The sequence below is a fragment of the Ambystoma mexicanum genome, chromosome 2p (assembly GCF_040938575.1).
Source record: "Ambystoma mexicanum isolate Mex_15411 chromosome 2p, UKY_AmexF1_1, whole genome shotgun sequence".
In the NCBI taxonomy this organism is placed as follows: domain Eukaryota; kingdom Metazoa; phylum Chordata; class Amphibia; order Caudata; family Ambystomatidae; genus Ambystoma; species Ambystoma mexicanum.
The window spans coordinates 262,560,368-262,586,353 of NC_090923.1; positions in this window are offsets into that span (position 1 = coordinate 262,560,368).

The window sequence follows — 25,986 nt, forward strand, 5'->3', positions numbered from 1 at the left end:
TTTGGGGAATGAGGGAGTTGGAAGGGCATGGGTGTTGGGGATTGAGGGAGGTGGGAGGGCCTATGTGATGGCAATTGTGGGAGGTTGGAGGACATGGGTGTGGAGGTTGAGGAAGGTGGGAGGACATGGTTGTTGGGGTTGAGGAAGGTGGGAGGACATGGGTGTTGGGGATTGAGGGAGGTGGAGGGAATGGGTGTTTGGGATTGAGGGAGGTGGGAGGGCATGGGTGTTGGGAAATGAAGGAAGTGGAATGGAATTGCGGGAGGCTGGGTTGAGGGAGTTGGGAGGGCATTGGCTTTGGGGTTGAGGAAGGTGAGAAGGTTATGGGTGTTGGGGTTAGAGGTTGGTGGATAGGCATGGGTTTAACCGACTTAAACATGAATGCAGTTTGTATCTCAAGTAAGGATCTGGTAGTCTTTTAGGTTGTGTCATGGATTTTACTCCAGCGATTTATCTATTTACATGGTGTAGTGTGGATATTTTCTATCAGATGAAATATCTATCAATTCTTGACACTGCATGCTCCCATCCCTTCCTTCTGCATGGCCATCCTGCGCTGGTCTGACCATCCAAGTCTTAATACCCTCCTCCTTTGAGTCTGCCTGTGCCACGTCCTCTTTAGCAGGCAATCATGCATCCCTCCTCATGGACATACTATGCAGCACCACACACACAAGTATTATCTTCTCTGCACTGTACATAAGTGATTCTCCAGTCTGGCGGAGGCACATAAGTCTTCCTTTCAAGAGTTCAAATGTTTGTGCTATGCATACACTAGTACTTGTGTATGCCTTGTTATCATCAATGTCATGTGGCATCCCAGGATTCCTTGTTGGAGTCATAAACCATGGTAGTATTGGGGAGCCAGAGTCACCTGCTAGTTGAATGAAACTGTGTCACTTACAAAGAGGTAATAGTTGTACTTTCCTGTCCTGACTAAGTGATCCATGCTCATCACTTCCATGCAGTTATTGAGTGCACTCTTGCCTCATTGGGGTGCGTTCCCCTTGCATTTGACAATGCACAATGACTTGAGCCCATCCTGCTTAGCAGCATATGTATGCACCCCCATAATCTAGATTTGCCAATCATCCCTGCACACCCCAATGGTTACTTTGCATGTTGCAGCTTTAGCTGCATTTCTTTTGCCCATTGTGATGTATTCGATGTTGCCTGTGGCAGTGTGGTTGATCTCTGGACTGTTGTCCTTTACTTTCAGCTTCCATGGGTGGCCCCCTGTGCCCGACATCAAATCTGAGGGGTAGTTGAGGGGGCGCTCTACCACAAAAATGCATTTCCAGTTATGTATTCTGGGGCTTGTGGTCACTTCAGCCCAACTGCTTTATTGTGGAGGGGAATGGTGTGGGCTGTTTAAGGGCAATGTGGATCATGCCCCTGGATGCATTTGCTACATGTGCGGGGTGGACCTTTGCCCCCCCCTTGACTTCTACATTCACATTTGCGGATACATACTTGGGACACATAGGGTATGTACAAGTGCCGCTCCTTAGAACCATGGCATCATGACTTGAACCTCCAATGGGTCACAGTGAGGTATGTGTTGCATGCACATTCAGGGAAAGGCAATGGTACTGTTTACTATTTCAAAACATATGGTCTGATACCTGGGATGACATCAATGCCACATGCATGCAGTACAGAGCTGCTATTACATTGGGGAAGTGAGTTTCTGTCCTTCGTGACATGCACCTCTGCAGGGGTGCAGGCCAGAGAGATGTGATGGTGCACATGCTTCAATAGTGCATCCAGTACTTGTCCCAGCACTTTTGAAAATGTTGGTTGTGACATTCCATGCAGCATGCTGACGGTGTGCTGATATGTACCTCTGGCAGAGAAGTGCAGGATTGATACCTGTTTCAGTTCAACAGCAGTGGTATGGCTGTTTGTATATTTATGGTACTCTCAATGTCGGCTGGATAAGGGTGAGGAGGTCTGCAATGGTTTGGCAGTTGAGATGATACAGTGTTATCAACTGTTCATCTGTCAGTATCCAGGACAATGGTCTGAATCTGGGGGTTGGTGCCCACCTTCTCATGTGTCTCCTCCTCCTTGGCCCTGGTGAGTTGCTTTGTTACTTCTGGAGTGGTATCCTCTGTAGGTCAATATACATTAGGAGTCCCTGGATCTCATAGTTGGCAACAACCATGGGCTGCATGGTGCTTGGAAGTGAGTTTGGAGAAGGTGTGTCCTTTACATACCCTGTTTGAGTTTCACCTGCTTTTGGAAGTACTTGCCCTCATTTTGTGGTGGAATTACCAGCCATGTTGGCATTATCTCAGCATAATTTTCAATTGTAATGCAGTGGAATTACTGTTTTTATAGTTGTCTCTAATTCCGCCGGTGGAATTAGCCCCAGTGAAATCTCCATTGTATTTCAGTGGTAATTCCGCTGGTGTGATTTTTCTGGAATGCTTAATTCGACAGAGTGATAAAAGTGGTGCTAATGGAATTACTGCCACTTTTTTCACTTACCGCCCTACTTGTAATGAGGCCCATGGTTTGAAAAAAGTGTGTCATGATAAATATCGGTGTAAATTACTGACAGAGGTGCAAGTGGCATATATACTAGGAGGGAGAATTAGGGAAACAAAAATGGTTTGGGATGAACATGGATAATGCATTGGTGATGGGGAAGACTTTTTAATTTCCAAGCATTTCCCATTCCCTTGGTAATTTAGCCTATTCATTGCAACATGGACTATGGTCATAGGTATAAGTGAGTGGGAAAAGGGCTACAACAACATGGACATGGAAGGCAACAGCTCATGGGATACTAGTGATGGGGAAGTCCATGGCCATTGACCCACAGTGTTTTATCATAATTGTTGCAAAATGTGTATTCCAATGAGTTTGTCCTTCATCCAACTTCTAATGCCTTGCCTGTGGTGTTACATGCCCTTATGCAGTTGCTGACCAGTTTCCCAAAATAATGGCTTTCCGTGTGGGGCATTTCAGACACATAATCAGATGCACCACATCATAAACACAGGCACAAACACATCTTGAATTCCAGATGTGTTTGATTAAGCTGTCTTGTTTGCACAAGAGCTTCATTCTTCTTGTGTCTGATTTATTGATCTGAAGATGTGTCTAGTTTGCAGATAAAAGACTTCATTAGCAGAACTAAGGTACTAAGGTATCAACACATTATAAATTAAATATATCTATCAACATACATATTAAGATATTACACGGCCTGCAGAGTAGTTATGGTTAAGTCGCTCAACTCATCGGTAGAGCATTTTTTGGGCGGCTTATAACTTTGCCCCCCCTGGATGAATCCTCACCAAACTTTGCAAAATAAGTATATGGCTTGCTCGAATTTGTTTGGTAAGTTGGTGAGGTTTTGTCAAGGGGGGGGGAATATATAGGGGAGTCCCAAAAATATGTATTTTTCCATAGACTCAATGCAAAAAAACCTTTGCTCACGCCTACAGCTCAAACCGCTGGGCGGATTCTCACTAAATCTACAATCAAAATGTAGGTTAAAAAAAAAAGTGTGATATCAGGCTCCGCTCATGCAGACCCATTTTCCAGTTAGTTCTGCGGACACTCAACGCACCCGCTGAATGGCTGGAGGGAAGCGTGATGTGCGTCACCTTTTTCTGAAATGCCGTCATGTTGTTTCCGCGGCTAGCGCTGCTGCGAAAAACGGCTGCAAAACATGTTTTTGGCATCTGGTGTTGGGCAGAGGGGCTGCAATGGGTGGGGGAGTGAAAGATGGTTCATATGGTGTATGTGTTTAGGTGGAAGATGAGTGTGTTGTGTTCCCGGTGTGTGTGGACACCGCGGCATTTCGCGGGTGGATCGTCAGGCGAGCAGGTTATGTGATGACTTCTGGCAGGCTTCATTATGGTAGGGGAGTGGAATGTAGATGATATGAGGATGTTTGTATAGGCTGTGTTATGCTGTGGTGTTTGTGGCCTGGTACAAGACCCTTGGGTGCATGGCCGGAGGTTGAAATACTGGATGGTTGAAGTACTGTAATAGCATGTGTAGAGAAGTGTACAGGGCCACAGGTGGTTTAGGATAGGGGATTGTAATGTGAATGGTTGCAAGTACTGCAATAATATGTGTATAGAAGTGGACAGGGCCTCAGGCGGCTGGCTTATGTTTGTGGGTTGTGGCCAGTGTGCAGATTGTTGGGTGCATGTCTGTATTATGCTGTGGTGATTGTGGCCAGCTACTATTCTATTGGGTGCATGGCCAAGAGTCTGCCCACTGGCTGCAAATAAGGCAGGCTTCATTAGGGTAGGGGAGAGGAATGTACATGATATGAGGATGTTTGTATAGGCTTTATTATGCTGCAGTGTTTGTGGTCAGACCCTAGACTCTTGGGTGCATGGCCAGAGGCCATACACACAAGAGCTAGGACCGAGCCACAACCACTGCAGCGTAACACAGACATGCACTCAAGAATGTGACACTGGCATATGGATTGCAAAAACATGTGTATAGGAGTGCAATTTGCTGATAACAAAGAAGCATACCAGCAATAATTTGATATACTGTATATATCGTTCCGGCACTGTACACCTTTTTTGAACTCAGTGTAGAATACTGATCAAGTGGCAATAGCAGATTTGAATATTGTGGCATTGGGCACATATTGTCTTTATTGCATCTGCCCACTGGCTGCAAGTAGTGTAATGTTATGTGTACAGAAGTGGACAAGGTGTGTGGCAGCTGAATTATTGGATTGCCCCGAGGGTTGTGGCCAGTGGGCAGATTCTTGGGTGCATGATTGTATTATGCTGTGGTAATTGTGGCGTGGCCAACTACTACAGTCTTGGGTGCGAGAGTCCAAGAGTCTGCCCACTGGTTGAATTATTGTAATAGTATGTGTAGAGAAGTGCAGAGGGTCTCAGGTGGCCGGTTTATTGCACCCAAGGTTGTGCTGACTGGTTGCACGTAATGGAATACTATGTGCACAGAAATGGACAGGGCCTCGGGCAGCTTGCTTATGTGTGTGGGTTGTGGCCAGTGTACAGATTGTTGGATGCATGGCTATATTATGCTGTGGTGATTGTGACCAGCTACTACACTATTGGGTGCATGGACAGAGGGCATGCACCCAGGAGTCTGCCCACTGGCTGCCAGAAGTGTAATAGTATGTATACAGAAGTGGACATGGTGTATGGCAGCTGGCCTATTGGACTGCCCAGAGGGTTGTGGATACTGGACAGATTCTTGGGTGCATGGTTGTTTTATCCTGTGGTCATTGTGGCCAGCTACTAGAGTCTTGTGTGCATAGCCGCAATCAAGAGTCTGCCCACTGGATGCAAGTAATGTAATAGTATGTGTACAGAAGTGGACAGGTTGTGTGGCAGGTGGCTTTTTAGACTGCCCTGAGATTCTTGGGTGTATGATAGTATATGCAGTGGGTGATAATTGTGACCAGCTACTACAGTCTTGGGTGTACGGCCGCAGGCCATGCACCCAAGAGTCCAAGAATCTGCCCACTAGTTGAAGTACTGAAATAGTATGTGTAGAGAAGTGCAAAGGGCCTCAGGTGGCTGGTTTATTGCACCCAAGAATGTGCTGACTGGTTGCACATACTGTAGTAGTATGTGTACATAAGTGGACAGGGCCTCAGGTGGCTGGCTTATGTGTGTGGGTTGTGGTCAGATGTTTGCGTGCATGGCTATGTTATGCTGCGGTGGGTGTGGCAGCTACTAGAGTCTTGTGTGCACCCAAGAGTGTGCCCATTGGCTGCAAGTAGTGTAATAGTATATGTACAGAAGTGGACAGGGTGTGTGGCAGGTGGCTTTTTGGAATGCCCTGAGATTCTTGGGTGTATCATAGTCTGTGCAGGGGGTGCGAGTAATGTTATAGTATGTGAACTGAAGTGGACAGGGCCCTAGGTGTATGCCTTATGTATGTGGGTTGCGGCCACTGGGCAGATTCTTGGGTACTTCACTGTATTATGCTGTATTGGTTGTGGGCAGTCAGTAGAGTCTTGGGTGCATGGCCAGAGGCCATGCTCCCAAGAGTCTGTCCACTGGCTGGAAGTACTGTAACAGTATGTTAACTGAAGTGGATAGGGCTTCAGGCGGCTGCGTTATGTGTGTGGGTTGTGGTCAGTGGGCAGATGTTTGCATGCATGGCTGTATTATGCTACGGTGGTTGTGGCCAGGCCCTAGACTCTTGGGTGCATGGCCGGAGGCCGGAGGCCGTAGGCCATACACTGAAGAGTCTAGGGCCTGGCCAAAACCACCACAGCATAATATGGCATGCACTCAAGATTGTGACACTATCATATGGATTGCACAAATATGTGTATAACATGTAATTTTCAGATTACAAAGAAGCATGACACCAAAAATTGTATACTCACTGTATGTATTGTTGAGGCACTGTGCACCGTTTTCGACTGCATTACAGAATACTGTTCAAGTGCCAGTAGCAGATTTGAATATTGTGGCATGTGGAAATGCAGGAGAAATAGTTTTTTCATTGTCTGTGATAAAAGAAAACATAATGGGCCTCATTACGACCCTGGCGGTAATCGCCCGTCATTACCGCCATGGCGTAATGAGCGTTTACGCCGTGGGACGATGGCGTAAAGAGCGCCACATCACGACCCATCGCGCACGAGCATTACGCCATGGCGGTAATGCAATTAACGCCATTGCGGAAAAGGCCCCTACCGGCATCGTTAAGCGAGCAAGGTGCACTTCCGCCACCGTAAGTAGCGGCCACCGTAAGTAGCGGCGGCCGTAATTAGCGGCGGCCGTAAAAAGTCGAACCGGAAATAGCGTCATCGCGCCGGAACGGGAAACAGCCCGTCGGCCATCTTGAAAAACACAATCCATCGCCATCCTACCAAACAACACCAGACCCAACCCTGACACCTGTCCCAACCAACCACCCACCCATCCAAGTACCCGAAAATGCCTAAATCTGTGAAAAAGGCATGTGACCGCCAGCGCCAGGAGAGATTCAGCCGGGAGGAACTCTGCATGCTTGCGGAGACCCTGCAAGACAACGCAGGTGTCGTTTTCTCCTCGGACATGACCAGGACAGCGATCGGGAAAAAGAAGGCCATCTCGGCCCTGGTGGCTGAGCGCGTCAGCGCGGTGGGGACCGTACCACGCACCCCACAGCAGTGCAGGAAGCGCTGGGATGACCTACGCATACGGGTCAGAGCCGTCATCTCAGCAAACCGCAACCTTGCCCTGGGTACCGGCGGAGGGTCGGAATCCCCCCTGAAACTCCAACCGTGGGAGGAGATCTGTGCAACCACGATTGGCATGGAATCCATTGAAGGCGTCGGAGGGATGGAAAGGGGAGCTCCGACATCAGGCGATGAAGGTAGGTGCCTCAAACAAGACATGCCATAGTCACAGCAGTCCAATCATGTGTAGCACAAGGTTGCCCTAGAGTGTAAATGCAACACATATCAACACTGCCCATAGCCACATGCGAGCACCACCCTGCATACACTGCTGGCACCCGCATACCTGCATCCACATCCCACACCAAAAGGAGACAACCTGCATGGCACTGCCTGAAATCTTCCTCATCCACTGACCACAATAGTGTCAAAAATTTCATTCCAAAGTATGCAGACCCATCAATAACGCCCTCCCTCCTTTGCTCCACCACAGGCACAGATTCACACCCAGAGGACCAGGACACCCCTGCGCCAAAGAGAGCCAAGAAGGCCATCAACAATGGCCCTGCACCCTCAACCTCAGCTGCAGTGAGGCAGACCCCACAACAAGCAGGTCCCACTGCAGGCATACCGGAGGTCCCACCGGCAAGCACCCCTGTTGGCAGCAGGCCAGCAGCAGCTGCTCCACCTCCACCGACATTGCCTGCCACAGGAGGCAGGGGGTCAGCGGCCAGCAGCAACATCGGGGAGACAGCTGCAACAGCTGCATGTTCAGACTCGGACATGGAGCACGAGGTCAGAAGCCCCACTGACCTACTACATTCCCCCTGTTTCTCAGACGCCAGCCCCCATGAGGGTCACACACAGGGGCACACAGAGGTAGAGGAGTGGCCATCCACCCCATGCCCTGTCCACACTCCACAGGAGGGGAGCAGCCCCTCCATCACTCCACCAGCACTGGCCATGGGCCAGCACGGCCAGCAGTCCCTCCAGGACATCACTCAACGGCAGCATCAACTGTCCGCAATGCTGGATGAGCATGCCGCGGAATGTGTGGGGGCTAGGTCTAGCATTGAACAGGCCACGGAGACCCTAAGGGCCGAAGTGGCGCAGAGCACTGCCACCCTGAGGGATGCCATGCAGGCCATGTCCAGGGACATCTGTGCAGAACTTGCGGCCTTGCGTCGTGCGGTCACTGGCCTCACCCACACACGACAGGACGTGCATGCACAGGGGCAGCCAGGGACATCCTCCACTGCCAGTTCTGCGCAGAGCAGCCCCGTGCGACGTTCCGGTCGTAACCTGCGCTCCACAGCCAGGGGTGCCCCGGGGGCCGGGAGAGGGGGCTTGTAACAGCCTGTGGCCACTGTCACAGGCATCTGTTGACACCTAGAGGGTGTGTGTTGGGGTGTGCAGGGGGGAGGTGGGAGGGGGTGTGTTGGGGTGTGCAGGGGGGAGGTGGGAGGGGGTGTGTTGGGGTGTGCAGGGGGGAGGTGGGAGGGGGTGTGTTGGGGTGTGCAGGGGGGAGGTGGGAGGGGGTGTGACACGACATTTCATGGTTTCAATACACTTTATTCTTTCAAAAAAAGTAATGTGTGGACATTTTCATTGCGTATGTGTGCTTTATTGGTGTACAGTCCACAGTGTGCATGTCCCAGAGACACACAGTGCCCCAAGTGCAGTCTCCATGTGATAAACACCAGCCGTGTGTGCTAGAAGCAGTGGTCGATGATACTTTGGCGCATTGCACGCCCCTCCTGTGCATCGCCTCCTCCATGGGGTGCCGCCCCATCTGCACCCTCCTCATCCTCATCGTCAGGTGGTTGCAGTTCTGCGTCAGGGGGCAGGGGCACATTCCGTCTGACGCACATATTGTGTAGCATGACACATGCCATGACGATCTTTGCCACCTTCTCATGGCCATACAGGAGTGCACCACCAGACCTGCTGAGGCTTCGGAACCGTGCCTTCAATAGTCCGAATGTCTGCTCTATGACCACACGAGTACGTGTATGTGCACGGTTGAAGTCCTCCTCGTGCTGGTTCTGCGGGTTCCGGACTGGTGTAAGGAGTCACCTCTTCAGGGTATAGCCTGCATCACCTGTATGTAGGCGAGAATGTATGTGTCAGTCATGTTGTCTGATCAGGAACATGATGTTCCGCCATGGCTCGCATCCAACTGTTACTTTGGCTCACTTCTACATGCACTGATTGATTCACACAATGCAACCAGTATATGCTCATGGCTCCCATGGCCTGTTTTGTATGCCATCACCCAATGTATGCTGAGGGGTTGTGTGCATTGTGAGTGCCCATCCGCTGTCTCCGTTCTCTGTGTTACTCACAGCCAGGTGGAGTATGCATCACCCCCCCCCCCTTTCTGCCAGGTGGAGTATGCATCACCCCCCCCCCTTTCTGCCAGGTAGAGTATGCATCATCCCCCCCCCTTTCTGCCAGGTGGAGTATGCATCACCCCCCCCCTTTCTGCCAGGTGGAGTATGCATCACCCCCCCCTTTCTGCCAGGTGGAGTATGCATCATCCCCCCCTTTCTGCCAGGTGGAGTATGCATCACCCCCCCCCCTTTCTGCCAGGTGGAGTATGCATCATCCCCCCCCCCTCTTTTCTGCCAGGTGGAGTATGCATCACCCCCCCCCTTTCTGCCAGGTGGAGTATGCATCGGTACGTCATTCACCTGCCCACTTCCATGACATTGGACTCACCGAGTAGCCAGGATCTTGGGCCTGGATGTCGCTCCATGTAGCGTGGTATTGTGGAGTTCCTCAGGACCATTGAATCATGGGTTGATCCGGGGAATCGGGCACAACAATGTGTGATGATCTTGTTGGAGTCACAGACCATTTGCACGTTGATTGAGTGGAACTGTTTCCGGTTGCGGTACGGTACCTCCATGGCACGTGGAACCACCAATTCCACATGGGTGCAGTCGATGGCACCAATGCAACCGGGTATGCCGGCTAGTGCATGGAAACCCACTTTGGTGTTTGCAATCTCCTGGGCAGTCCGTGGTAATGAGATGTGGTCGTCTGTGTGCTTGAGGAGGGCATCGAGCACTTGGATGAGTGTTCGTGAGAATAATGGTTGTGAAATGCCATGCAGGTGCCCCACTGTGTGCTGGTAGGTGCCTGTGGCCAGGAAGTGGAGTACAGACACTACCTTCAGTAGGGGGGGGATGGCGGTTGGACTTTCTATCATGCTGACGATGTCGTTGTGTGTCATGTCTACGATGGCAGTGATGGTGTCCCGGTCCAAACGGTAATGGGTGTGGATCTGCTCAGCAGTGAGGTTGAATGGATTGGCTCTGATGCGTGGGATTGGGGGCTGCCTGCGTGGTGGCACTGGCTGTGCTGGTGGGGCTTGCTGGGCCTGCTTTGCCCTCCTTCTCCTCCTGCGTCTCCTCTGTGCTGCCTGTTGTTGTTGTTGTTGTTGCTGTTGTAGCACATGCATTGCTATCAGGTCCTCCAGCCCCAACATTGCTAGTCGTATTGGCATCATTGTGGAGTGTGACTGGGTGTGGGAAGGGGTGGGGTGTGCTCTTTTTGCGCTTCCCTGAGTCTGTATTGCCTTCACCTGTGCTGTTTCTGTGCACCTGTGGCAGCTGCATTCACTTAACATGGCCCTTTACGGTTGGTTCGCGATGGCGTTATTTGCACCATGGCGGTAAGGTACTTAACGGGCTGGGTGATGGCGTTAGGTGCATGTCCGCTTGGGTCGGCATTTGCGTACCTTTCCGCCATGGCGTTAAGTACGGTGTGGCCGGTCGCGTGCGCGCACCCTTGGCGCAGTTAGCGCCAGCGTTAACTACGATGCCGCTAATGGCATCGTAGTTAACGGTCACGGGTCATGATCGGACCTGGCGGAAAACGATGGCGGTAACCATTTAGCGCCATCGTTTTTCACTTAGCGCCAGGGTCGTAATGAGGCCCAATATGTTTGGGTAGGTACATCATATTGCATTCCATTGCAGACATTTGTGTACTTTGTGGACCCTCATAATTAGTACTTCGCAAGTACTATGCATTAAACAGTGCAATGAGCTCAGTTCATGTGTTTGTTCGCATAATCATTGTGTACGTTGAGAACAAAAATCCATGCAGGATTAAAAAAAAAACATCTATGTTCATTTGTTGTTATGTGGCACACTCTGATGTGTGCACTACTTACACAACTGTTTAAGGTGCATATCTATGTGGTTTTCTGGTTATAATAACTGTTACAGTAGGAGGAATTGAAATGGTGTATCATTTTCCATTTGGATGTGGTGGTACTATGGTTGGCAGTTAGATACAAGTTGGCATATTCTAACTGTTTCTCCGTTTCCTCTTTTTAGCAGTATTTGTTTATGTGTTTGCTTGCTGTTTCTAAGTACTGTCGTATTGCAGGACTGTGGGGGCAGTTAGAGGCCTGTTGGTGTATTCTAACTGCTGCTAGTTTGTAATTTGTTTAGGGTATGTTTCTAGTACTGTGATTGCTGAAGGTTTATTTTGGCAGTTTGACTGACGGAAAAAATATTGTAGTACTGTGAGTGCAGTGAGATACCAGTTGGTGTATCCTGGTCATTTATTCTTAATACGTGTTGAAGGGTTTCCACAGAAAAACGTTCATTTTTGCTGGTGGATTTTAAATTGTGTAGTAATGGGAAGGAATATTGTAGCATTATGGCTGCAGTTAGATACCAGTTGGCGTATTCTAACTGTTTACAGTATCTCAGTTTTGCAGGGTATGTCTTCAAGCATATTCATTCTTGTTAGTAGATTTTCATGTTTCACTATTGTGAAGTGCCTTTGCAGTACTATGGGTGAAGCTACATGCAGTTGTGTATTTCTTGCATTGGTATGGGCATTGTTAGACAACTGTTGCCTTATTCTACCAGTTTGTGTTTCACAGGTCATTTAGGACAGTTTTTAGACCCTCATACTCAGTACTTTCATTTTATGTATTATGTTGGAAATAATATTAGTGTGTCCTTTGTATAGTTGTTGTTTCTGTGACTATAGTCAATGGGTCATTGGGGAAAAAACTGTATAGCAGTGTAACTGATGTCTTCATGGGCCAGTTCCTGTATGCCAAGTATTTCCAGTTTCACAGGGTAGAAGGTTAGTTTCCTTTTGCAATTACATATGTGTTGGTGGGTATGGGGCATAGGTTATGCTACTTTTGTAGTTCAGTGAGTACATTTTGGTTTCAAGAATATTAAGTAGGCATTTGCAAGATTTGCTGGTAATCTCTGCTTCAGAGTAATGGAAGTATCATTGCATTCAAACCACCCCCATTTCTTTTTAATGTATGCAGTATAGTGACCAGCACTGGTTGTGGTGTCCGTGTGGTAGATTATGCCTATTGGTGTGAAGGTTTTCTTGCCAAGTGATACTTGCCCATGTGTGAAGCTAAAAAGCTTGCATTTGTTTTTGGTACCATCTGCATTGTATCGTAAAAGTATTACTATTACATATTGGCTTTGTGATTATATCTGTAAGGTGGAACGATTGTCTGAATTTCAAGTAGTACATAATATACCATGGTTTATAGTACCAGCTGTTGAAATTGAATGGATTCACAGTTAGGTATAGATACATACACAAAGCGCACGTTAGGGACTTGTACCTGCATCACATGTCTGCAGAGAGTGCATGTATGTTACCACATGTATGAAATCTGGAAGATTTCATTTATAGGTATATTTTCACAATCAATTTCTTGCATAAGTACAATAGAAATTCTTGTGGATCTTCTTGTGTGCTTATTGTTAATCTCACCATTTCCACACAGTAGTCCAATTCCTGCCTTATTCCTGAGACAATGTTAGTGTTCTCCGGATTCTTTGTTGCATTTCTGTGAAGGAGGAGCATTTGCAAACACAACTGGTCTGCGCCATTTAAGTAAATGTTTTTAACAATGGGTGGCAATTGGAATAAAACATTGATTGCTACATTTGCATAGCAATTTACACCAGTTGTGTTGCAAAATTCGAAAGGACCAGACAGTTCTGTGTCTGACCCATTTGATGGAAGTCCATGTGTTTTTTTTTAAAAGGTAGTTCTCTTTGTTTGTGCAGTTAGGTATGCATTTGGTTTTCAGTAAATCCTTCTGTGGTTGTGGTAATTGATGGCATACCAGCTGCTTTCAATGTCTTTGGTGGTACTGTTGGGAGATCATGTATAAGTTATGTTTGCACTATTTTCTTTTACAAGTTTGCATTTTTTGATGAACAGGGTTCATTTTGAGATAGGGTGTGTAGAGTGCATATAGTCTGTTGTACTTTACGATTCAAGGAATGTCAGCCCTGGCTTTACTTGCATCAAAATTGACTAGAAATAGTTCTTCAAGTATATATAGATGTGACAGTGCTATGTAACTCATGCCTTCTTTAAAGACTGTGCTGCCAACGTCAATCAATGCTTGATCTAGGGTTAGACCTTGCGATTTAAGAATATTGACTGCATATGCTAGAGACAGAGAAACTGTTCTCTGCATACATACATGTCTTTGAAAAGAAGGAATTGGGCTGTTGAGCGTCCTATCCTTTTAACTTCTGAAAGTTTGTCAAAGTGAATGTTGACAAACAGAATGCTGTTGTCAAATGTGTATGTCTGGAAGCCAACAACTATACCAAGTACTCCATCAACTAAACCTTGCTCCACGTCAAGGTAATGCTTTAGCATTACTCTACAGTTTAAACACAATGTTAACATTTTCTCCAGATAGAATTTTCTAATTTATTTAGTCATGCTGTGGCTTGTTATTACATAGGTACTGTCATAGCATGCACGTCCAGTTTGTCTGTGGAGTAAATTTGCCCTGGTGGTTGCATTTCTTTTTTCAACATTGTTTCATTCAACTGTGCACAGCTTGCTAGGGTTGGCATTAAGGACATACAGTTTACATACTTGTGTGCTAATTGTTCCATGACATCAGTAGCACATGTGTTATGCTTTTATAGCTCATGGTTGTGTCAGCTATTTAAAATAGACTGTGCTTCCTTAGAAAGCAGACCAATCCAAATGCTTTTCAAAATGTTGACATAGGTGAGGTCTGCAGACTGACACATGTTTTCAGTTAGTTCTCTGTATTGGAAATGTTGCCAAGAATTACATTTCCTATGCTGCCAAATGTCTTATGGCACGGTTTGTGTCCAAAGGTTTTAAAAATAGGTTCACCTTTCACTGGTGTTAATTGAAGAAGATCTCAGAAAAAAATAATATGTTTTCCTGCAAAGATTTCTTCGTAGTCTGTTTTAAGGACCCGTTGCAATCTGAGGTGAATCAAAACCAACATCAGGTTGGAGACCATTCTCACCTAATCTATTAGGAACATGTTCATTTGTTTCAAAACTCTGCATAGCTCCATAGCAGCTTCTGCTGAAAGTTTGTAGTAGTCTAATTTGTTTCGGTGTTCTACTGGAAGGAGTAGCAATTGGTGAAAAGAAACACTACCCATGTTGAAAGCTGCTAAACCTGTGGGGCAGTTACAACAATTTAAAGCCTGTTGTTTGCCAGTGTGTTGGAGGAACTTGCTGATGATTTTTATTAATGATGTTTTGCCTGAACCAGCTTGACCACTTACATACATAAGTACAGGTTTATAGTTTTGACAGGTACACATTTTAGTTTCTTGCTGCACACCATGTTCAATTTCTTTAGTTACTTCTAGGAAAATGGTACACTGCTCATTGTTTAGTTGTGATTTCATTAGAGCAAAGTGTTCTTCAGATTGCTCATACCGACAAATGGTGGTTTCTACTTCAGTCATGGCTAATTCTGCCTCATTTGCTATGAGTGGCTGTCCAAGTGGTTCTTGTCTTCCTGTCTTCCTGTAACAGAAGGTTGACTGCTCTCAGGAGTTTCTACATTTAGTTGTGCTTGAGGTTTTTCTTCTTATTGGTGTTCATTGCCGAACATCTTTGTGTACTATTTAAAGTTTATATCTGTTATAGTGCTTTCAATTGCATAGAAAACATCTTCATAGGAGGCAAGGGTGACTATGTGTTTACCTTTTTTGTCATCTGGTTTAATATTCCTTTTTGTATGAGAAGTTTTGGGCTATGTGGTATAGGTACATGGTTTCCAAAGCAGTACTCAAATGTTGTTCAGCTCTGTTTTCTCTGATTTGGTTAAGTAGTTTCCAAAGCAGTACCCAAATGTCTTTCAGCTCTATTTTCTCTGCTTTGGTTAAGTAGGTGGTGACATATTGTGCAACTGCAGTAGAATTGTCTGCAATGTACTGCACATCTATGTTTGCATTCCATAGGAGAGCCATTTATTTATTTGGATTTATAAAGTGCCAAGCGGCCCGCAGGCCTCATGGCGCTGATACAGAGTGTTTGCTTCTTACAGAATATACAGTTTATGATAGACTTGCATAGGAGGTGCATACAAATATGATAGCCATTTCATAGGAGGTGCATAAAAGTTAATTCAGGTAGTTTCTTAGGCACATACAGGTTATAGAAAGTTTTAGATGACAGTGTTAGATAGATGTTCCGAGAAGCAGAGGAACTGTGTCAGGGGCCGTACTGTGTTGATGCGTAGTCTAATTGAACAGTTTTGTTTTTAGCACCTTTAGGAATACAGTCAGGGATTTTCGTTTCTTAGGCTGGGTGGGAGAGCATTCCAGGCTTTAGGGGCTAGTACTTCAAAGCTTGTGCTGCCTGCTTTAGCTCTGGTTAATGCCGGGAATGAAAGTAGGTGGGAGTATTGCTCACATTTTGGCCTGTTAGTTGGAGCCTGGTGTATTCTGTCTGAGAGGTAGGCTGGAGCAGTCTGGGTGAGGCATTTGTGTGTGATTATGAGGGCCTTGAATGTTATGCGTTCCTTGATTGGGAGCCAGTGGGCATCTTTTCTTGCCTGGGAGATGTGCTCTGTCCTGGGGATGCTGAGGGCGACTCTGAGTGTGCTGTTCTGTGTAGTTTGTAGTCTGTTAATGGTATTATTGGAGGTCCCTAGGAGTACAATGTTGCAATAAAGTGTTGCGCCAATAGTGGCTCTGGCAATGTTAAGGCGGCCCTTTGGTGACAAATGGGGTTTTACTGCATTTATGATTTTTGTTGTTGGTGCAGCTGAGGACAATATGGCGCTGACTTGCCTGTCCAATGATAAGGTGGAGTCCAGATATACTCCAAGGGTTTTCACTGCAGTGGAGGCTGTGATGACCGTGTTCTCAATAGTGAAGGAGCTGTATTTTTCATTTAGTTTAGGGAATCTTTGGGGCCTATCAATAAGATTTCAAATTTTTCCCCATTTAGACAGAGACCATTGGTTGCCATCCAGGCTTGGATGGGCGCATATTTCTTCTGGAGTGTTTTAAGGTCTTGTTCATAGTTTCCTGTTAGTGGGAGAAGAATGTGGGTGTTGTTGGCATAGTTGGTAAAGGTTATGCTGAAGTCTTCTAGGTCGGTGAAGAGTGGGAGGCTAAATAGGTTGTATAATGTCGGGGAGGTGCATGATCCTTGTGGCACTCTGCACTCAATGGGGGAAGGAGAGGCTGAAGCCTGGTCAGAAAACACCCTCATGGCTCGGCCTTCCAGAAAGGAAGTGATCTAGGATGTGACTCCTTGGGAGAAGTGAGTGGTGTCAGTGAGATATTTACACAGGATCTTGTGGTCAACCAAGTCAAAGGCTGCTGGGAGATCCAGGAGTAGGAGGAGTGAGGATTTGCCTTTGTCCATGGCTCGAGTAATTGATTCTTAAGGTCTGATAGAGCTGATTCTGTTCCATGACGTGGGGAGCGGAAGCCAGATTGTCTTTTGCCTAATATGTTGTGAGTATGCAGCCTTGTCTAGAATGTTTAACAGGAATGGCACGGTGGTGATAGGATGTCATTGTTGGGTCATTGTAATCATTGATGTAATTTGATGCTTTGGTTCTTAGGTGATTTGCCTTTCACACTGTGTCAAACAGAAGACATTAAGCTGTTTACTTGTCATTTTGCTGAAACTTGTCTAGGGAAACCAAATCTGCATTGGTCTAGTATTTGGCTTTGTTTTTATATTTTCGCCAACAATACTTGCCACACTTGTGTCTTTGAAACCGCAAAATGTGCACCTCTAGGTCACTATGTGCACTTTCTGAAGGGATTTCACAAGTGCCATATTTGTGAATGAACTGCCAAACAGTGGCATCACTGAGCTGACCAATTTTAGGAGCATCTTTAATCCGCAAAATAATGTGGATGTGTGGTGCTCCTCTGGCTTGATAGTCTTTATTCCAAAAGAAGTGTTGCAATTCTCCAGGGAGAGGAATTGTTTGATTACCGATGAAGTACAGCATGACAATAAAGTGATGATGGAAGTACCTTGACACAATTACAGGGTCAAGAGAGAAGAGTTCTCTTGGTGTTTTCTTGTTTCTCCCTGCTTTGTTTTCATTTGATATGCGTAGGACATTGTGCAAGTCTTCCCATGCATACTCTGTACAACTTAAAGTGACAAACCATGTGGGTGGGCCAACGTTGCATAGCATACACCGAACATCTGCATGACGTCGGAACCAGTATTTTCTCCTACCACGCATGTTTGCCAAGAGATTTGAAATACTTGACTGTAAAACTTCATCTCTCTGTTGCAACTTTTGAAGTAGCTGTGTAGCAGACATGTTTAGAAAATTGGAACCTTTTTTCGATGTGTTTGCAACTCCATAACATAGAGTTGCTAGTTCACTTTCGAACGAGGAGGTGGAATATGTATTCAACGTTGTGTCTGAATCTGTGGTCTTCAGAATACATTCATAAAGAGTGGTATTCTGATGCTGTTATTTATGTGCATCTTCCATTGTATCTTACACCTTTCCGAGTTGGAAACAGTATAGGAAAGGCTTGTGCTTCTACACTTTTTTTCCCATATGCTGATTGGAGATCCTTTGGCTTACCACATTTGATATGTTTCTAGAGCATTGTCTATGGTGTCTTTGGAGTGTCGTGGGCAAATTGTATACTAGTCTAAAATATTGGAGGCTGTAGTAGTATCTGCAAGTTCAAATTGGCCAGTTGATGAGGACTCCTGAATCATTTTGCTGTTTTCTCTAAGGTTTTCTTCAATCTTTATGTCATTGTAGTATTCATTGTTCTCTTTAAGATATTGCAGGGCTTCTCTAACTTTGGTTAAGCCTACTAGATGCTGCCATTTATTTTATTTGTCTTTTGTAGGTACACCGTTCACTAGGATAATCAAAGATTGATATATTGGCCGTTGCACTCCTAGACTGTCTACATTTTCTTTAAGATCTAATGGCAAATAAACTACTTTGCCACAAATGCCTTTCAGGAATTCAGAAGGAGGCAACTTGGCTGTTTTCGGTTGAAGGCGTATTATCGCATGAAATGGTGCAATGTTTGGATTACAATGCTCTCATACAAATTATGCTGTTGGAGTGGTTTTGGAAGTGGGAATAGTTCCAAGTTATTAGTGATAGCCTGTGAATGCATTTGGTTACTGTCAAGTATTGAGGGGTTAGTAAGTTCATATTTGTTTTCTGCTATATTATAGAGAGTTAATTGGAACCACTGGGATTCCTCATTGTTTTCTATTTTGTACGTTAGATCTACAGTTTTGGTGCTCTTTGTATAACAAGTTCTGCAGCAACACACACATACTTGGTTTGGTACTTCAGCAGATGTGCTTTTAAACTTTGCTATTTCTTTTTTGTATGTGTGTAGTAGAAGGTTGGCATCTGCAAGTTTGTCGCTACTCTTTTCTAAAGTTACTGGATTTTGTAAGTGTTCTTCACTTCCAAAATATTTGTTTTGGATGCGGTATATTTCTTTGATCAGTTCTTTGGCTGTACCATGTAGGAGGATGCAATTTAAATGCTCGAGAGCTAAAGCAGGACTTTTTGTATAGTACAGTCTCTGAATGAGATTTCGTTCAGTAGAATGGTTTGTTGCTACATTTTGATGTGGTGGAAGGTGCTTTTGCAAGCAGGTCCGGAAATGCAGTGTAATGAATGTCCTCATAGTCCTGTGTATTTGCGCACTGGACAGGAGTCCATAGTTTGTAATATTTTTATTTTTATTTGTCTTTGGCTTTCACATACTGATTGAGAAACTGGTACAAAGATTTGAAAGATTGTTTTCGTATGTTACACATTGAGGTGCACAGCCATTTGTAGAAGGGATGGATTGGTTTGGTGGAATGGAAAGTTGATTATAAGTTTGCTGGTGATATTCTTGCAATCAGCGTTTCTTCCCCCATAATGGTATTGGCTACCTTTTCATACCCTCACAAACTGCTACGTAAAGCAATTGTTTTTTTTTGCTTTTGTTTGTATGACTTTTCATTGAAATATGGCTCTGTGTTGTTGGTGGTGTGAATCCACTCACCTGCACAGACATTTGTAAAGGTATCTTTGTTGATATTGCATCTGTTGCAAAGTACTTTTTGTAGTTTATGAATTAATTTTGTTAGTGGTTTCATCCTGTCTAAAATTAATATAAATAATTTCCTTTTGAGGAGCATTGCACTGTCTATGAGAGCTTCCAGGATCAGTTTTCTGCGGTATGTTTTAAGGGTGAAGCGTGATTTCTCCCCTATTTTTATAAGGTTCTGAAGGATTCCATGGTGGAACATTTTTTTTTAAATAAATGTTTTGGAATGCTTACTTGTGGCTATGTTACCGTTGGATAGATGTAGTATTAGCACTAGTGATAGTTGCATCCTTCTTAATACATTTAGTTTTAGTTTTAAATTTTGAAAGTCACACTTTTTTTCTTTCTACCTGAATCTGTTTTGCTTAGCGACTGTATTAGCTGTTTTATTTGAACTTTTTGTACAACGTCTGCTAGAGGTGGATGGTCATTTTCCATGGTATGATTTTTATCTGCTCTATTTATGCGTTGTTTTCTATGGAGTTGTTTTTGGTATCCATTGTCTTTAGTCTGTAGGAGAAAAAAGGAAAGTATGGGGTTGGAAGTTGTGCAATATATTTGTGTGTACTCTGCATGAGTGTCTGAATATGACGATAGGTATATATAGAGGAGTGTGATTGTGCAAAGGGCTGTTACTTTTGGTTTTGAAGGTTTTACTGCTATGTGTGTTTGTGTTCCTGTGGGAAAGGTTTGCTTCAGTGTGCATGACAGTGTAATGTGCTTGAAGAAGTAAGGGCATTGCAATGTTTTTATAAAACTAATGGATGTTAATACTGGTGTTCTGATGACAATAGAAACAGTGGAACTGGCAATGTGCAATGAGTAAGGTTGAAGCGAGTGCTTGGATAACATTGTCTAGGCTACAATACAACAACACTGCCCTGTCTGAGTAACAGGCAAAACACTACACCAGTACTAGACTTACTTATTTGCATGTGAAGATAGGTTTCTTCAGGATTCTATCTTCCAGCAGTTTCTACACTGCAATTGCTAAAGAAGGAAGTTAGTGGGTATGTGTGTTAATTGTACACTAATAGCAGTAGGAGAACACATTGTTTTAGATTGTAGGAGAATTTGTTGGCAGGAAGAGTTAGTGTGTGTGTGCAATTGTAAAGCACGGCATAGGAGTAGGGACTTAGGAGTATTAGCATTGTTGGTATGGGGGCCAGTGCTGCAGTGATAACTGTGTCCCATGGGGCTGCAGTTTTGAAGAGTGTGAGATGTTTTTGCACTGGATTAGTGGAAATAATAGTAGAGTGAGAAAAAGGGAGAAAAATGTAGAGATTGGAAAGGAGAATGTTACTGTGTGTTGAATTTTGTTAATTTTCTCACACTTAGAGGCTCACTACATGAGTGTAGAAATACTTTTCAGTTGTTGCATTTATGTATCCAAATTTACAGAAAGCACTGTTTTCAATGTACACATGCATTTGTTAGCTTTCCTCCCAATGGTGCATTTTGTCAATTGTGCAATGAATGCGCTTGGCATACTTTCCTAATATACATGCAGTTTCCCTTATTTGTGGCCATTCTGGGCATTTCACATAGGATCTGGCACTTGCATGTGCTGTTCAAATGTTCCCAATGTTGAAAATCACAGGCAGTGGTGCTGAAATTTAAATATGGGGTTTGCAGTTGCTATGCTAGTGGGCAGAACAAGAAAACTGTGAAAGCAAACAGCATTGTAAGTAACTGTCAGTTGATGTGAGGAGATAGTACAAATTACAGAAGGAGTATTTGGTAGGTTATGCAGGGCAATTGGCAGGCACCCTGTTCACATGCATGCAATCTATGTACTTGCTATGCTTTGGTAACATACATGCAGTTTTCATTTTCGATGTGCATTACAAAACATATGCATACATGTAGTTTGTGTTGATGGATGCAGATGCGGATGAATCTGGAAGTAAAAATCTTGGAGCTTTTTACATTAGATTTGAATGCAGGTGCTTGGGAATCATAGGAAACCTGTGCTCTGAGTGTTAAACAGTACATCTGCAGTGTGGATCACAGGAAGGGAGGGTAATACTTTTTTTTATTGCTCTGTTGGTTGTGTAGTTAAGGTGGCTGGAGTTATTATATGGATACTGGGAGATCCCTTTGTTTGTGATCTGGAGAGGTATGCAAAGGCAAGAGGTGTTTCTACAGATTTTGGTTTTCCAGGCCTGGAGGCTTTATGGTTCAGTGCGCCTGGCCGCAATTTGGAGACACTGCTTGTTCTTTGTAGAAACATTTGGTAGACCTGATGTTTTGGTGGAGTAGTGTTGAGGAGAGTATTTGGGGTACATCTGTGCCCCAAGTTTGATTCCTGTATTGAAGTTGTTGGTGGAGGAAGCATGCTGCTTTTCCCAAGTGCAAAGTTGTTTTTTCTGAAACACTACCAAGAGCACAATGGAATAACCCCAATGTCTTCAATCCCCAGCAAACTGTTGGAAGGTGCATGGTTAATAGAGGCATGGGTATAGTTTTGCGGTGTGCTAGATGTCTGTTTTCTCCAACAACAGCATTGACTCCCTTAGTGTGCACTATTTTACCGCAGATGACGTTTTGTTATCTATTCTTGGAAACGCTTGTTTCTTTTGGAATCTAAGGGATGCTTTTCAGAGCTTGATGTAAGGTAGTTAGGAGGAAAAGAAGATAAAACCCTCCCCACAAAAATACAAAATAAAAGGTGTTTGTTTACAAGCACCTTAAAAAAAGACTCTTTTCAGAGCCATCACTAAAGGGGAAACCTCCCACCCTGCTTAAAAATGTCTTTTCCCACCCCCGTGAAGTGTACATTATATCTGCGGATACCTCAGTAGTGTGCCGATCACAGGTGCCATATCCAGGGATTTTGAGGATGGCAGGCATGGAAATGGGACTGTGCAGACCAGGGGATTGGTCAATAAGGTTTCCTGGGTGTGGTGTGCAAGGGGAGACTGTGGCAGAAGGTCTGTTTGCTTAGAGGAGTGCAGATGGCTATGGCTATGGCTGCGTCTTTCAGGAGGCACAGTGTGTGGATTTTGGGAGACTTGTGGATACATTGGTTGCAGGTGTATGAAGAGCACTGTGGACTGGCTGCACATCTTGGATTCCCTCATGTGGATGTGCACTGGTATGGAGTGTGTGGCATGACGTGGCTGGATTTGCTTCCCCTTTGTGCCACTTTGGTGATGCAGCCTCATCCAGCCATTATTATTGTTCATTGTGGAGGGAACAGTTTAGGCCATGTCACTGGAAGCTCTCTGCAGTTTGTGATGGAGGAGGCACTTGGGAAAGTCAAGGACATGTTTCTTTTTTTTAGTTTTTTATTGTATTTGGTTTAATCTCGTATTACAATTAGAAACACACCTTTACAATTTAATACAACATTACAATCTTCACATTTCATTTTTCAAAAAAACAATAAAACACCAAAGAGTCTAACCCATCCTCCCCTATTCTTGGGTAAGTCCAAACAACTCACATTTTAGGAGTGATTACTTCCTCCTTTCCCTACCTGAACCTCCCCCATTAGCTGGTGCCTCTCTTCTTTCTCCTGGGTTCTTTAGAAAATGTTGGCTCTATACCTAGAATTTCACTTCTCTGTTGCTGAGATGGCTTATTGTATTACTTTCAAATTCTGCCCTTCTCACCCTACCCTGGTGGTGACTTATCTTTCTCTAGAAGGTGTAGAGATCTCAATAGGCTTAACATCGCTGCTGTCAGTTGGACATCCTGGTCTGATATCATTCTATGCCACATAATCTATGATATTAACTACTGAACCGTTTACACACATCTTCCTAGCTTTATGACCCTTCTGTCCCATGTTCTTCCACATTCTATTAATAGATGTCTGAGGGACTGATTTGACGGCACTACGCACCCCTCACAATATATCATTGCTTTCTCCCCCTGTTTTTGAATGTACGCACCCCTCACAATATATCATTGCTTTCTCCCCCTGTTTTTGAATGTCTAGTATGTCCCCAGTTGGGAGAATATTCAGCCTAGCCCTAAGAAAGTTGTTTTAATCTTTTTTGTCTGGGAATGTATCTATAAATCATGGGAGAGATCCTAGTTGTTTGTCTATAACCACAAATTTGTTCTGTGGATGTGACGATCTTACTTTCGCAGTGGTTTCTAACCAGTCCATCTGCTCCAACTCCCGTTTTATCTTTAGGGGATTCCCAACCAGTATTTCATGACTTAGAACTATTTTGGCTAGCACAGTTTTTACTCTTAGTTCAAATCCCAGCAGGCTGTTAAATTGTGTACTTTAATATCCTCATATAGAGAGCCTATTTTAGGATTTATAATCTCTCTATAGAGCAAGAGCAGTTTCCATTCTGCCAAAGAGCCTAGGGATTTTAATCCAAGTTCATAGCGCAAGTGCCAACATGGCGTACTCCATGGAAGATTTAGTGCCCCCTTCCAAATTCTACCCTCCAATTTAGACCAGTTTAGTTCCCACAGTTGTGGTTTACCTTCTAGGCCATACAGTAATATTGGAACTATTTTGACCGAATAGTATTTTATCATTGGTTTAATAGAGAATTTGCAGTATCTAAACCATATTTTTGTCAGGTGAGGGATTAATGAGAGAGATTTAGTGAGGATGTCCTGTTCTACTTTGTATATTGCTGGGCTTGCATAAATCTTATAGCCCAGATATACTAGGTCTTCAAGGTGCGGTATTATTTGTCCTTCTAGTGTCCAGTGTTTAAAGTATATCTTCTTTTTGGGGTATTTAAATACCAAGATTTTTAGATTTCTTTAGGTTTATTGTTAAGCTTTTTTTGGCGACGTACTCGCCCGACCCATTCAACAATCATTGTAGACCAATAGTGGTTCTGTCTAGCAGTACGATGTTGTCGGCGTAGGCCAGCCAAAATATCTTTCTCCCATTTAGCTCCGGACTGGCCAAAGCCGACGACATTAGATGTTCCCCTGCGTCTGCTAGAAATAGATTGAAGAACATGGGGGCTCCCAGGCATCCCTGTCTGACCCCTCTTTCTACTGGCACTGATTCTGACAAATGACCCCTATCATCAAGGCGTACCCTCATTGAGGTCCCTCTATGGAGTTCCCTTATCATTGACAATAATGATTCCAGGATACCTTTTCTCTTTAATTTGCCTCATAACTTTGATCTATCAATCTGATTGAAGGCCTTAGAGAGGTCTATCCAGGCTCCATATAATGGTGTACCTCCTTTGGTTATGGTGGTTTCACTAAGCAAGTTTAATATAATGCTGTTCAGTGCTGTCAATAGCCCTTTCCTAAAACCTGTCTGACAACAAGATAGAACCTTCTCTTTTACCTCCCAGGCCGAGAGCTCATTCATTAGCAACCTCATACATTTTTTAATCTCAATGTCAAGGAGGGCAATAGGACGATAGCTAGAAGGATTTTTCCTATCGCCCTCCTAAAAGAATGGTATTACCAATGCCATTTTCCAGGACGGAGGAAAGCACCTATTACATAGAATCACACTAAAGATCTGTTTTAGTAGTTTAGCCCACATGGTTGGGTTCTTTCTGAGTACCTGGTATGTAAGGCCATTTGGGCCAGCTGCTCTTGATAATGCAGGGTTCCAGTATATATTTATCACAATCAAGACAGGGTTTCTCGGGTTTGAGGCCAGATGAACTTTACATACTAAATTACCTATTTCGTCTTTCCATACAGGAACAACATATTTGATAGAGATATTTTTACAAGCAATAAACAGCCCTCCCCCCGCTTGATTACCCTTTGCCTTTTGGTTGGGTGGCAAACAAAATGTTACAAACCCTTCAATCTCTATTGGGTTTACCAGCCATTTCTCTTGAAACATAAGTATGTCCAACTTTCAAAAAAAAAATCTATGTCCTTTGCCCTAAATGTGCTGGAACCATGTGTGTTCCAGCTCACCATATGGAGCGCATTTTGACTAAAGGCTCTGAGTACCCAGGCCCATACTTTTTAGGACTTGCAACAGAATTTCTGGCAAGGCTGCCGGTGTCTTTTCCTGTGTTGGAGATCCTTCAGCAGAGCCACTGCCCTTGTTTCTCTAGGCCCCTGTGGGCCTCTCCGTCTTGTTGCGGATAGCCCCCTTGTCTGTCCTTTGGTTGATTCTGGGGGACGGAGATGTTGTTAGGTGAATTACTGTACACTGCTATTACTTCTTGTTCAAGATCTCTAGTTGCTTTCAGGATTGCAGACTGTGCTTTTTTGGAGCTCAGTCCTGCCTCCACCATGAATGAGTTATTCCGGTCTGGGAATTTTACATATTCAAAGTCATCCGTGGAAAACAGAAAGAGGCCTCTTTTTTTTTAAATATAGACAAAATCACGGACCTGCTCAGGGATTTAGGTTTTACTGATTTTGCTATGATCTTCAACCATAGTTTTGGTATTTCAAAACACGTGAAAGTGTCATCTGGGTTTACTTTCCATTTCCCTGTGCCTCCATCGTCTCGTCATTTTTTGCCTCTACCAATCCCGCTTTCCTTGACTTCCCTTGA